Source organism: Lycorma delicatula, chromosome 1, assembly GCF_047948215.1.
Source record: "Lycorma delicatula isolate Av1 chromosome 1, ASM4794821v1, whole genome shotgun sequence".
In the NCBI taxonomy this organism is placed as follows: domain Eukaryota; kingdom Metazoa; phylum Arthropoda; class Insecta; order Hemiptera; family Fulgoridae; genus Lycorma; species Lycorma delicatula.
Window position 1 is genome coordinate 81,335,626 of NC_134455.1, and position 16,082 is coordinate 81,351,707.

Below are 16,082 nucleotides of genomic sequence, written 5' to 3' on the forward strand. Positions count from 1 at the left end.
ACAAAACGCTTGTTAATGAAATAGGGCGGTAGCTTGAGGGGTTCGTCTGGTCTTTACCAGGTTTTAGTACTGGTATAATAAATGCTTCTGACCAGCCGGGTGGGAAGACTTGTTCGGAGAATAAACCGTTGAAAATATTCAAAAGTTGTTGTAATGCCGAATTAGGAAGGTGTGAAAGCATGGAAAGGCGAATGTTGTCCGGTCCAGGGGAAGTGTCCCGTGAATTTTTAAGTGCATGTAACAATTCTTTAAATACGAATGGAGTGTTTAATTCACCAACCGAATCACCAATGTTTAACGATAACTCCTCCATTTGTATCTTGTACCGTTGAAAATCGTTATTATATGATGAGGTGAGAGACACCGAGCGGAAAGATTTTGCTAGACTATTTGCCACTTCCGAGGATGATGAAAGGAGTTCTCCTTCATCAATAAGACCAAGAATAGATTGTTTCGGTGATCCGAAGATTGCACGAATTTTCTTCCATACAGTAGACGTGGAAGTAGTGCGTGAGATAGTGCTCACGTATTTTGTCCATGAATTCCTCTTAGCGTCCAAGAATACTCGACGGCACACCGCTCTAGCCCTGCGGTATAAATTTAGATGTTCTGTTGTGGGCCTACGATTAAATTTACGTAGTGCCTGCCGTCGAATCCTAATAGCAATTTTGCATTCATCGTTCCACCATGGAACGAAAGGACGTCTACGATTACCCGATGTTTGTGGGATATATCTGTTGGCATTCTTAAGTATCATGGACGTAAAAGAAGAATATTGGTCGAGGATGTTCGCTCCATTGTCATACTGAGATTGGAATGCTTTACGGTATCCGTTCCAATCTGCCTTTTCAACAATCCATCTCCGTGGCATTCTTTTAATCTCGCAGTCTACACCGAAACTAATAATAATTGGTCTATGATCACTGCCGTGATAGTCATCACAAATCGACCAATTAATATGAGGGAGTACATTCGGTGAGCATATGGAAAGATCAAGGTTAGATACAGCACCAGTTGATAAGGACATAAATGTGTGTGATCCATTATTCAGTAGGCAAAGGTCAAAATCTTGTCTCAATCTGTTTATCATATTTCCTCGAGTGGAGCAGAAGGTTGAGCCCCAGGAAATATGATGGGCATTGAAGTCTCCTACTATTAACGATGGAGATGGTATTTGTGTAAGGAGATTTGAGACATCTAAAGCACTGAACACAGTGTTCGGTGAGAGATACAGATTGCAGATATGCAATTTGAAGGGAATAGTGACCTTTACTGCAATAGCAGGAATGACAGTGGTTAGTTGAATTCTTGTAGCTGACACCCCATTCTTCATGAAAATCGCTACTCCACCAATCTCCCTACTGTCTACTAGGCAGTCGTATCTCTCGCAGAAGTATCCTCTAAGTGTAATTCGGTCATGTTGTAGAAGGTGAGTTTCCTGGAAACACATGATTAGTGGATCATGTGTCTGCGCCAGTACTCTAATATCTTCAATGCGGGACCGAATACCTCTAACATTCCACTGAATAATGTTCATAAGTGTAAAAAAAAAAAATAAAAAAATAAATTTCGGGAACTATATAAAAATTAGTTGTACGTGATTCGGTTTTTCTTTTTTGAATTTTTTATTTTAAAGAACTCCGATGCCCTAGGGTCGGGTGGTTCTTCAACCATATCCTCCAGTATATGAGGTGATGGTGGAGGAGATTTATTTGAATGGGATGCTGTAGTTGACATCCCAGAAGAGATAGTTACGTGGGTTCCCTTTATGGGGAGCTTATTAGGTGGCTTACTGCCAGCTGTGATAGTCGCTATTCGTGGCGGTACGATTTTGGGAATAGGAACTTTCGTATGTATCATACTGTTTGATTCACTAGCTGCGACGGAGGACTTTTTATTCATTTTTGTCAGCTCTGAGATAGTGGCTGTAAGTGAAGCTACTTGATCAGATAGCATCTGAACAAGTTTTTTAAGCTCATTGCAGGATCCGCACTGCTGATTATTAGCATTTGTAGGAATTTGTTTAGTTGTAGCGGTGGCAAAAGATACGTCTGGTTTAACCAGGTTCCGTGAGTTGTTTATCTTTTTATATTCTCTACGTGCAGCCGGAAAAGATAGTTTTTGCTCCGTACAGATTTTGAGAATTGCCTTTTCTTCTTTAAAAGTTGGGCAATCTCGGGAGCGGGCTGTATGTGGACCACTGCAGTTTGCACATTTTTCACTTTCTTCGCAGTTAGTGTCGTTGTGACCTTCTTTACCACATCGAGCAAACATCTCAGTTTTCGTGCAAGATGTTGTAGTATGACCAAAACCTTGGCATCTGAAACATCGCCGTGGGTTGGGTATGAATGGTCGTACCCGAACCGAGAGGTAACCCACTTTAATCTTTTCTGGTGGAACAGGGAGATTGAATGTTAGTATAAGAGACGGTGTCGGTTCTTCTGTTCCGTTCTGCCGTTTCATTATACGTTTCACTTCAACAACATCTTGGTGGCAAAGCTCGTCAACTATTTCAGAGATATCTATATCTAGAAGGTCTCTACAAAAAATTACACCCCGGCTCGTATTTAGCGTTTTGTGGCATTCTGCGCTTATATTTATGCCACCCATATTACGGAGACGTAAGATAGATCGACTCTGTTCATCGTTGAATGTTTCAACCAGAATCGATCCGTCACGTAATTTCCTGATATTCTTAGGGGAGCCACTTGCACCTGTTATGGTTTTGTTAATTAAGAAAGGTGAAACCTTTTGAAGGGAGCCACCTTCCTGACTATTTCTGAGAACAATGAATCTCATATTTTTATAGTTCGATTTTAAGAAATTCCCTTCAGTAGGACTTTTATCCTCGTCAGACGAAGCTGATCGAGGTCTCTTCGCTAGACTTGAATTGGTGGTTTTTTCAGATGGACCACCAACCATCATTGTGTTTATTGTTGGAACTGAAATTTTGGTCCCACGAGTACCGGCGAAAACCGACCACTCCAGCAGAGCGCACGCGTACTGGAGCTAGAGCTAAGTACAACTGGGTTCGCCCCGGTGCCCAGAGGACATCGTTCAAGACTCACTACGTAGAGCCATTCACCCATCGGCACGATTTGTTCCCACCTTGGGTTACGGTTGCGTTTCGTAAGATGTCGCAACACCACTGAGTGTTAATGTATGAAATATCAGTGTAGGATGTTGTTGTGTAATTGTGTAAGTGTGTATGTTGTAATTTATGTAGTGTTCTTGGTGAAGTATATGTGTATAATGTAAAGTGTTCTGCAGCTCACTGTATAGTGGGAAGAATAGCTGCAGAGGCTAGGCAAATGATTAACGATGGTACCGTGTAGATGTCCCCTCCACACCTCTCAGCAATTTTGCAAAATAATCGATAGAGTTCGTTACCGTCGATAACTCTACAGGCAAACGGATTTTCCCATAACACTTCGTATTTATTTGCACGTACCATAGCGTATATTCTTTTCACGTTTTCAATAATCAAATCGCAGGAACACAAGTATTCTGGTAGTCCACGTCCGCAATAGTCGAATTTCTTACAATCGACAGCGTGTGTTTTATCACCACAGTGAACAGAGTGAGTGACAAGCATCATAAAACAATATTTACAAATATACGATGCAATAAACTTCAATTCGTCAACCGAATCGGTAATCTTCAATCACTAATACAAATCCGATAATTTTTTACAGAAAAACAATATCTCTTTGTAATCGTTCAAGTTACGATTGGTCTTTGCGATTCTTTCGTTAAGTTTTTTTTTTGTCAAAAATATGTTCATCACACTCACTCACCACAATCCAATCTATCATATGTCAGTTCATTTTCAATATCTTGAATGTGTGTTTTGAACGGTATTCCTAAAAGTACGGTATTTGGTAATGTCTCAGTTTCTGTAATTATTGAAATCGGAAATCGATCCGTTAATATATCCTTTAAATGCGTTAGATTTGTTATCGGACTAGTCGGTAAGAAAGTCATCATCCATGTGGACACTTACATCGTTAAGGCTTGAATGATTGTATACTATTTTATGGTTTTATATTATACCTTACCCCCACCACAATCACTATAACGAATATAATGTCTACACATTCCGTCTACGGTATCGATTTTTAAACTGTCTAAATATTCTTGTAATCCGTTGTAAAGTTCAGCGTAAGTAGCGTCGTAATTGAAAACCACACTAACGGTATTGAAACGGTGTACGTCTGCGGTTATACTTGGTGCGTGTGGAAACGCAGCATTTGTGTGTTTCATAAGATGACGCAACGTTCTTACGCATCGATTCGGAAAAAATCTAATTGTCCACACCGATGCGGCTATATCAACATCCATCGGTAAACTGCGGATGGAATTGTACATCGGGAGGTCTATATAGTTGGTTACGTTTCCACACCACCCACGAGGTAGTAACCGTGGCGCGTTGAGATTTTTTTTTACATGAGTGAAATCTCTCCCCAATAGGCCTTCTGTAAAACACTCGAATCTTTTTGTTTTTTTTTAATCTTTTTTTTCAAATTTTTGCAAGCATAAATAATATTTCTGGCATAAGGAAGGCTATTACTATAATTGAGATCTCTAACCAAAGATGTTGATTCATCAACATCTTGCAGCAGACTGAGCTCTACAGCGGTTCTCAACGTGGAACAACATGTTCAAACGAAAGCGGCACGTTTTCCTTGATGCAGTCTTGACAACGAGTTGAGTGGCGATGCGCATCCATCCTTTCGTTACACCAACAACATTTTACACACAATTCGTTAAAGGAATAGTAATAACCGTTTTTTGCCAATTCCTCTTTGTTTTCAGCGTTTGTGTTCACAAACGAACGCAATCGATCGTCTTCCCTCACAAGATCCAACGGCTTTTTACACAACTTTAACCACTCCATGTAGAAACAACCGGAATGTAACGCACATTTTCCACTCACCTTGTGCGCGGTGTGGTACGGACAATTTAAGATAAAGTTTAATTTCGGTTTCGGTGCGTGGTCCGGTATCTGACGAACATCGTTATGAAACCGACGCAAAAATTCCACTTTCTCCAGCCCTTTGGTGTATATTGTGGCAAACTGTGAACATAACGCCTTCATGATATCGTCATTGTATACGACTTCGCCGTAATTCCAATCGATTTTGTGAAAATTCCTCTCCAACCATCCGGCCATCCGTTTGTATTTAGATGACATCTCTGACTTTGGGTACGGTGGTCGAAAATGAAGAATCATATAGCATCCATTACCGACAACAGCAAGTTCCTTAACTATAAACTCACCTCGGTTGCCGAGAAAGCCGTGATACTCGATAACTCCTTCCATGACGAACGCTCAACCGTGAATGAGGATGGACATATGTAACCACCTATGATGTCTATGAAATTACAATGGTGGTGGGGAATATCCCTTCGTTCTCCTCCTCCCCCGTATCAGCCTTCTTCTTCTTATCGGTCTTGGTCTTTTTGATCGTCTGTTCAGGTTTATCATAAGATTTTTTACGCGGATTTCTCTTTTTGCGGATCTTCGTTGGTTTCGATTTAACCTCCTTCTCAGTCGGTTTCGTAACTTCAGGATGGTGATCGATGTTATGCAAAGAATCGTTCATGAATAGAAACGATTGAACGTCGTCTGGCGAATAAACACCACTTCCTTCCATGACGGATGGTCAACAACTACTGATTTGTATGCGCGCAGTCGGATTTAGCCTTTTTATACTTTTAAAGTAGAAGTGGTGGGGGTTACCCCCTCCACCTGTTTTTCTTCCTCGTTTAGAGGACCATCATAGACAGCATCATCATGTGCATGTAACGTTATGTTAGGTAATGAGATATTGGTAGCGTTTACCTTCGGTAACACTGTTGTCTTCGCTGAAGGTAATGATGACGTAACATTCACATTGGTTGTGTGTAACGTTACTACGTTAGGTAATGAGAATGTCGTACTAGCAACATGAACCGTTGGTAACACCCAAGGTAGTGATGCAGGGATGTTGCTAACAGTATCCGAAGACATGTTTTTTGAAGACGATGATTCGGTAGTGTTGTAAAAAATGGTCAACGCTTCCACAGATGATGAATTACACCATATTAACGGTACCGACGACGTTTGTGACGAAGAAAAAAAAATTTTACATCTTATCGGTTTCATAATCGGGCATGGTACCGGATAGATGTTAAATAATACTGACACAAGTAATCCGATCAATAAGCCTGTTTTAAATACTCCCAATGTTACCAACTACCACTTAAACGACCACCACCACCATCGTGATGCTGATCGTACATCGTACCCACCTTTCTCTTTTCATCATCAAATGAAAACGTTTCCGTCATTACATAACCTTTTTCACTATTCCCGTAAGCGGAGTGTATGTGACGATGCTATCATGTATAATGAGACAGTAGGCAGGTGTCTGGGGGGGTATATTGTTTTTGGTCTCGAAATCGATGAGCACATCTACCGTTCTTGTTTTAAGCGATTCGTTCTGACGGGAACAGTCGATAACTATTAACGGTACACTGGCTTTGAAATCTGCCAAACTGTAAGCGGAACACTCGTCCTCCGATTTGTTGTAATAACCAGACCGAAAGCTGGCAAACATTTCATACATCATATTCACATCACCCTGTAGACTGTCATACGGATAGTATTGCGAATTCAAATACAGACGAACGTTTACCAATTCGCACATATCGAAGAGCGTCAATGATTTTGTAGCTTTATCTTTTCTGTCCGTCTGTAAACCGAATATCACGTATCTCGGTTTCTCCGTTTGCGCACACGTTTTTACCGTCCATGAATGTATGTTTGTTTGCGGTAGTGCCGGATATTCGTGGATTTGCCATGTACGAAAAGCTATCGCTAACGGTCTATCTCGTTGTACTACTTTCAACAAATCTAACCGCATCGTATCGGCAACATGAACATATGGAATTTTCCACGCTACCTTTGTCACTTTCAACTTGGAATCGGGTGCTTCTTTGGAAGATATTAATGCGTTCACATCGTTGGAAGATCTAAGCGAAACCAATTCTTGTTTGACGTTCAATATTATGTGTTTGTAGTCTTCGGCGAAACCCATCAGCATACGCAGCGGTACGTAGAAGCAAAATCTTCCCGTGTGTTCTTCCAAATCGAATTTATCCGACGCTTTGAACTTCCACCCGAAGTTTTCCAAAATATTTTCTTCGCTTTTACGCAACGATAAGATGTTTTTTTATCTTTGTTGTTATTCCCAACTTTTGTACGCGACACATCTCCGTTCCGTTTATCTCGTATCGTATCTCCTCGAAGAGAAACGGTATCGCGTTGTTTGTTAACCACGATTCAGTTGCCTTGTTATCACCTGCCTTAGTAGTTAGCTTCCCTTCGACCATCAAATAGCATTTATGCGGTAACGTGTACACATCCTATTGGTGTATCGGTATCCGGATTTCATCGTTGTTATTGTAAGTCGACGAAGCGTAAGGTATATGAGTGTGATATTCGTACTGAATGATAGTGTTGTCGAAAGAAACACTTTCACCGACGTTTAACATATTCACTCCTGCTATTACGGTTCACCAAAACTGTAAAACCAAGTTTTCGAAGAAACAACACGTTACGCGATGTTAACGCTTTGGTGTTTGCACGTCGACTGATCGGTGTGTGTGACGTTTCGCTACTACTACCACCGCTATTGTACATTAACCCCATCGGTTGGTTTTCATTTGTAAATGCAGTCTCACCGTTACGGTTTCACCGCGGAAATTTATAAGTTTTCCGTCCTGATCGGTAAACCTTATAGCGATCTAGTCTAAGTTCTTTGTATTCACCGGTAGATATATTATATTCTTTGGCGAATCGATTATTTTGAAACCAGGCAGTACGCTTAGCGTAAATTCGTGCAACACGTGTCCTTCTGATCCGTTCGTGTAGGAGCCTCTCATAAGATTGCATTCGACTCGTACGGTGTTCACGTTGTTAATGGCAACCGGCTTCGATGACTCGTGCCATATATCCGCCGCTAGATTTGTTTTTTCAAACCCCAACAACGGTGCCAGACTATCTTTTGACGTCAGATCGATCACAGCGTTGCATTTAAGTTCGCATTTTAACGTATTGTTATTCGGTCGCATAAGTAAATCTATTTGGTGTTTGTCTTTGAGTTCATCGCTCAATCGTTTAGCGATATTGTCCAACTCATACGATCCGGTCGGAAGCGTCAGTTTAATTGTTTTTATAGGTTTCTTTGGAACGACAATAATTGTGTTGTTGATTCCCTCTTCGACATTCGGAATCGAGTTATATGTGGTTAGGTTTATCAAGGCTAATTCCCATTCACCATTAGACAAATCCAATGGTGGAAAGATCGTAGCGTTTAATAACGACGTATTTCCACTTATACAGAACATGTTTACCTGTAGACTGACGAATCACGACTGAGAAATTCGAGACATAAATGTCCGCAGATAACCGTGTTTACAGTCTGCCTGCTTTTATAATTGAAATTTATAATCGCATCGGATGGAAAATAACGCATCAATTCGTTAGATGGACGAAGATTACCGAAACTATCAAAATAGTCCACCATCCGTCTACGTTTTCTATAACATACCCAGTGTGTACCATGACCAGTACTGCGATCAAGATTAACTATCGCCGACTCGTTAGTCTTTGGTTTTTTGGGTAATGCGTCCAACATAAAGACTCCTCGAAAATCGGCTATATTTAGTTTTCTGGCGTACGATATCAGTTCTATATTCGATAGCGGTCGCACTGGTATTCCCTTTATTGGAGACGATGACAACGACGACGACGTTTTTTTTTACCACCAATCCCCGATCCGGTCAAAGGGTAGGGTTTAAGGTATAATCCCTGTCCTGCAGTGCTTGCTTTTCTTTTCATCATTTCAACAAGACGTTTTATATTAGTTCTTTTTGATCGTCTTCTTACTCTTCCACCGCCGAACTTTGCTTTTAACTTCATCGCGTTTGTAACCGCTAATGCGGTAGCCTTTTCTGCGATGCTCGAATCCTTAGCTTTAACTCTTTCCCAAGCGCTATCGGCTAATCTACGATCCGCAGCCGCTGTTTTCGTTGTCACTGTACGTAGCGTATGCGATATCGTGTTCTTTACAAGCCGCGTCCAACTTGTTTACACCAGGGTCACCTCTCTTTAATAGTTTTTTTAAATTCGTTCCCGGCCCGCAGTACTGATAGCCCGGAATATGTAGCTCTACCGGCAATAAATCGATTCCTTTGTTTAAAACTTTACCCACAACCTCTTTGACACCTTTTAATGCCTTATCACCGATATAAGATCCTAACGCACCAGCAGCTCCTGTCGTTAGGGATGTTAACAGTCCTCCGCCTCGTTTAAACCTAACTATTCGTTTAGATCTTCTCACCTTACCCTTTCGAACAGGAGAACATTTTGACTTCCTCACTCTTGCCATGTCGTATAGACAATGAACCCATTTACAATGTTCCACCATCTTACATTGGTTCCGTGATCGGTGGTCTTATCAAACATCCTCTTTCTTCTTCGACGCATCTTTGTTTGAATCCGAGATCGGAGGGCGTATCATATTTTTGTACACATCTTTTTTCGTTGAATCCGTGATCGGAGGGCGTATCATATTTTTATTCACGTCCTCCTTTGTTGTATCTGTGATTGGTAGACGAACCTCATTCTTAGTCAGATCCTCCTTCTCGTTATCTTCAATGCGTCTTTCTAGATCTGTGTTCGGTTGGTCTTTTTGTAACTCCACTTTAACATTATCTGTTGTCACTTTAACTTGTTTAGACTGTTGTTTGCTTGGCACACTGACTTTGTCTAAAAGTTGCATAAAGACGTCTCGATCAACATTATCATAATTCGGATAATTAGGAAGTTCATCCTCTACATACTCCATTATTAATCTGTAAAATCTGAACAGACATTCCTCAACGTATTCTTTTGTAGTTAGATCTGATGACTCTACTGGCATTCTAGCGTTGCTAACAACACTTCCTTTGACATCTACTATTCCATCTTTCCTAAACAAACACCTATCATCGATATCTTTTTTTACACGAAACTCCTTTTGATCAACATACCACCTTGTGACAAGATCCTTTGCTCTTATCGCCTCACCAGAATTCATCAGGACGCTTCCTTTCATATCAATAATATTCTTTTCACCAAACAGGTTGTTATATAAATATTTGAGGTTTACGGCATCGATTTTTTCGATAGGTTCACCAACATCACACAAACGCTTATTTGAAAAGGAAATTTCGTTGTCGTTGTTGTTGATTGAAGGTATGTATCGATTTACCAAATCGCTTTGCTTTACGTAAATCTTGTTCGTAAAACCGAAAGTGGTAGCATCATCATCCTCTATCAGACATCCCACGTTGCACAACCTCCGTTTTCTAATATTGTAATTTCCATCGGTGGTTTTATCAAACGTTTCGATAACCCGCGTAGGTGGTGGTCTGTTACCGATCGCTCCTCCACAAAAACGTCCGAACTTGTCGATACTCATCTTTAGACTGATTAAAATAAAATGTTTCCTCTACCCTCCTTTATGTATCCACTTTCTTGCAATTCTTCTACAATGGACACGATTTCGTTATTATGACCAGTATGACCTGCACGGTTAGAGGCTACTAATAGACGAAGTCTATCGTAAAGATCGTTCGGATCGTCCCAGCACACGTAATCTGGTCTTTGTGTTTTCTTCGCCCTTATAAGCAGTCCTTAACCGGTTATAGGGCTTTCTTCCTCTTGACTACCTAGTCGTCTCGGGTGGGGAAACAACTCTTTAATAATATTATTGTACTTGAATTATCTACTGGATATTACGCGTCCAGTATTTTGGCTTTTATGCGCCTCAGTAGTTTCTAATATTTTTTTATAATTATCCAAGTCTCTAATAGTATAGCCTCTGGGTTCCTTCAAAAATATCAGTTGGAATAAGCCTTCGGATCCGTTATACGATTTCTTACCGATTACAATATTATTTCCTTTAAAAACAACATTGTGGTTTCCAATCGTCCATTGGTCGTTTATATTTTTTACACCATATACGTTGTCAATTTGCCTATTTTTATCCGTTACGATCAGATCCAAATAATATTTTGCACGTTCACCAGGTGATGATGGTTGTGTAGGTTTAACGAATCGATGTTTTGGTGTTTTAAAGAGTTTTCTCATAACTGTTGGTGTAGATATTCCACCCTCATCCTCTTTCTCTTCCTCCTTTATTTCCACTTCTTCTTTTATTTCATTTTTCTTTTAATTAAATGTTTCCTTAAGCTCCCGTAATAGTTCGACAATCGGTTTAAAGTGCTTTTGTAGCACTTGATCAGTTTCCATTATTCCTTGCGTAATAGCGCGATGTTTTCTTTTAATCGAATCTCGTATTCTATCGATTTCCATTATCAACTTTACAGATGACGTCGTCGATGAATCGACCTCATTCATGTTTGACATCGTAGTTACGAATGATCGGAAAACTGTTGATCACTATCCTAATTCGACCGATCTAAAGAACACTGGATGTTTTTTGACTCTGCGTAGGAAACGTACAACATCGATTAATGAAACATTCATTCTCACCGGACGGTGATTGATATTGCACAATTCGCGGTAATATTGCGTCACACCCTGATCAATAGACGGTATCACCAGTTTTGTGTTTGCGTCTTTAAAGACGATAGCTCTTTTTACATTTCCAACCCACAGCGGAATATCCACAACCGTTGAGTGATCGTGTTGTGGGACCTTTGTCAAGTACCGTGTGGAAAAACGCTTTTTTATCCGAATGTGTTGAATAGTGATTTATATTGTACGACTGTAATAGTCGTTTAACCGACGGATTGTAGAACTCTTTACCCAAATCGGTTTGAAAATGTCGCATCTTGTGTTTATCCAATATGGGTTTGAGGGCTTTAGCGATCTCCGTACCAGTTTTGGTTTTAATCGGTACGGCGAATGCTAGTTTAGAAAAACAATTTATCATCGTCAGTATGTAACGATAACCTTTGTTCGATTTAGCATATGGTATCATCTCAACAAGGTCAGCTTGATATAGGTCTGAAATACCTTTAAGTTCAACGCGTCTTGTGGGGTAGTTTCGACGCGCCTGTCGATGGAGCTCTTTAGCTATTGACGTCTTGACGTTCATTGTTGGACTGTGACCGTATTTCGTGTGTGTGTGTGTGTATTTGGATAGGAATAGGAAGAAAAAAAGGATCTTTATTTCTTTATTTTTTTTTTTACCCGCCTCACCACTCTTATATCCCGGCCTCGGCACCGGCCGTATCGATAATTAAGTCAAATCATTAATTGATTTAATTTATTCTCAAGTATCGATTCGGGTTGGGGGGGGGGGGGGTTTAGGGTGGTCTTGAAAAGGACCGTTATAAATTTATAGATTTTTTTTTCTTAATAAAATTTACAAGAGAATTTAAGAATCCCCGGATAAAAGCAAGCATATTGCCCTTGATTCCCCACTCGTTGAGAGTGTGAAGCATACCACGTCGCCAGGCTGTGTCATACGCCTTTTTTATATCGAAGAAGATAGCGACGATGCTGCCGATATAGGAAAGCGTTTTGTATGGCTGTTTCTAGTTACACTAAATGGTCAATAGAAGATCGTCCTTGTCGAAAACCACACTGTTCTGGAGATAGAAAGCCATGTTTCTCCAAGTACCATGTAAGTCTGCGGTTTACCATTCTCTCCATTATTTTACACAAAACGCTTGTTAATGAAATAGGGCGGTAGCTTGAGGGGTTCGTTTGGTCTTTACCAGGTTTTAGTAGTGGTATAATAAATGCTTCAGACCAGCCGGGTGGGAAGACTTGTTCGGAGAATAAACCGTTGAAAATATTCAAAAGTTGTTGTAGTGCCGAATTAGAAAGGTGTGAAAGCATGGAAAGGCGAATGTTGTCCGGTCCAGGGGAAGTGTCCCGTGAGTTTTTAAGTGCATGTAACAATTCTTTAAATACGAATGGAGTGTTTAATTCGCCAACCGAATCACCAATGTTTAACGATAATACTTCTATTTGTATCTTGTAACGGTGAAAATCGTTATTATATGATAAGGTGAGAGACACCGGGCGGAAAGATTTTGCTAGACTATTTGCCACTTCCGAGGATGAAGAAAGGAGTATTCTTCATCGATAAGACCTAGAGTAAATTGTTTCTGTGATCCGAAAATTGCACGAATTTTCTTCCATACAGTAGACGTGGGAGTAGTGCGTGAGATAATGCTCACGTATTTCGTCCATGAATTCCTCTTAGCGTCCAAGAATACTCGACAGCACACCGCTCTAGCCTTGCGGTATAAATTTAGAAGTTCTGTTGTAGGCCTACGATTAAATTTTCGTAGTGCCTGTCGTCGATTCCTAATAGCATATTTGCAATCATCGTTCCACCATGAAACGAATAGACGTCTAGGATTATTCGATGTTTGTGGGATATAACTGTTGGTATTCTCAAGTATCATGGACGTAAAAGAAGAATATTGGTCGAGGATGTTCGCTTCATCGTCATACTGAGATTGGAATGCTTTATGGTATCCGTTCCAATCTGCCTTTTCAACGATCCATCTCAGTGGCCTTCTTTTAATCTCGCAGTCTACACCGAAACTAATAATAATTGGTCTATGATCACTGCCGTGAAAGTCATCACAAACCGACCAATTAAAATGAGGGAGTACATTCGGTAAGCATATGGAAAGATCAAGGTTAGATACTGTACCAGTTGATAAGGACATAAATGTGTGTGATCCATTATTCAGTAGGCAAAGGTCAAAATCTTGTCTCAATCTGTTTATCATATTTCCTCGAGTGGAGCAGAAGGTTGAGCCCCAGGAAATATGATGGGCATTGAAGTCTCCTACTATTAACGATGGAGATGGTATTTGTGTGAGGAGATTTGAGACATCTAAAGCACTGAACTCAGTGTTCGGTGAGAGATACAGATTGCAGATATGCAATTTGAAGGGAATAGAGACCTTTACTGCAATAGCAGGAATGACAGTAGTTAGTTGAATTCTTGTAGCTGACACCCCATTCTTCATGAAAATCGCTACTCCACCACTCTCCCTACTGTCTACTAGGCAGTCGTATCTCTCGCAGAAGTATCCTCTAAGTGTAATTCGGTCATGTTGTAGAAGGTGAGTTTCTTGGAAACACATGATTAGTGGATCATGTGCGTGCGCTAGTACTCTAATATCTTCAATGCGGGACCGAATACCTCTAACATTCCACTGAATAACGTTCATACGTGTAAAAAAATAAATAAAAATATTAAGTTTCGAAAATTACATAAAAATTAGTTGTAGGTGATTCGGTTTTTCTTTTTTGTATTTTTTATTTTAAAGAACTCCGATGCCCTAGGGTCGGGTGGTTCTTCAACCATATCCGCCAGTAAATGAGGTGATGGTGGAGGAGATTTATTTGAATAGGATGCTGCAATTAACATCCCAGAGGTGGTGGTTATGTGGGTCCCCTTTACGGGGAGTTTATTAGGTGGCTTACTGCCAGCTGTGATAGTCGCTACTCGTGCCGGTACGACTTTGGGAACAGGAACTTTCGTGTGTATGACACTGTTGGATTCACTAACTGCGACGAAAGACGTTTTCTTCATCTTTGTCAGCTCTGAGATAGTGGCTGTAAGTGAAGCTACTTGATCAGAAAGCATCTGAACAAGTTTTTTAAGCTCATTGCAGGATCCGCACTGCTGATTATTGACATTTGTATGGTTTTGTTTACATGTAGCGGTGGCAAAAGATACATCTGGTTTAACCAGGTTCCGTGAATTATTTAACTTTTTGTATTCTCTTCGTGCGGCCGGCAAAGATAGCTTTTGCTCCGTTCAGATTTTGAGAATTGCCTTTTCTTCTTTAAAGATTGGGCAATCTCGGGAGCGGGCTGTATGTGCACCACTGCAGATTGATCGACTCTGTTCGTCGTTGAATGTTTCAACCAGAATCGATCCGTCGCGTAATTTCCTGATGTTCTTCGGGGAGCCACTTGTACCCGTTACTGTTTTATTTATTAGGAAAGGTGAAACCTTTTGGAGGGAGCCACCTTCCTGACTATATCGGAGAACAACGAATCGAATATTTTTAGTGTTCAAGTCTAAGGATTTGTAGTTCTCTTCCATAGGACTTTTATCCTCGTCAGACAAAGCTGATCGAGGTCTCTTCGCAAGACTTAATTTGGTGGTTTTTTTTCAGATGGACCACCAACCATCTTGGGATTTAATATAGGATCAGAAATTTTGGTCCCACGAGTACCGGCGAAAAATGGACAACTCCAGCAGAGCGCACGCGTACTGGAGCTAGAGCTAAGTACAACTGGGTTCGCCCTGGTGCCCAGAGGACATCGTTCAAGACTCACTACGTAGAGCCATTCACCCATCGGCACGATTTGTTCCCACCTTGGGTTACGGTTGCGTTTCGTAAGATGTCGCAACACCACCGAGTGTTAATGTAAGGAATATCAGTGTAGGATGTTGTTGTGTAATTTTTTTTTTTTTTTTTTTTTAAGGGCGAAAAACGGTTGAACGTTATCATCGCCCGGAAAATAAATAAATAGATAAATAAATAAATAAATAAAAATAATGTTAGGTTTTTAGATAAAATTAAAACTTAAAACTACTATCACAGAAACAAAGTCCGGAATGGGTGTAAAAGGCCCATTCTCGGACAACAAAAACACTAATATGTAACTTAAAACTCTGTTAAAAACTATCACATTAAAAATAAATAAAACTTAAAACTATCTTAAAAACTATCACATTAAAAATAAATAAAACTTAAAACTAAAAAAGGAGATAAAACTTAAAACTAATATCACAAAAATCTTACAACTAATATCACAGACGAATTTAAAAAACATACAAAAAAAAAAAAAAAAAAAAAAAAAAAATCCGATAGGGAGTGTAAAAGGCTCCCTACTCGGATAACAAAAAAAATACATAGGACAATACATACAATTACGAAAGAATACATACTTATTAAATTTTTTGCATTAACCCTATACTACGTAAAAATATAAACATGCGGTTTAAAACCTCCTTATCGTCACGCAAGATACCACG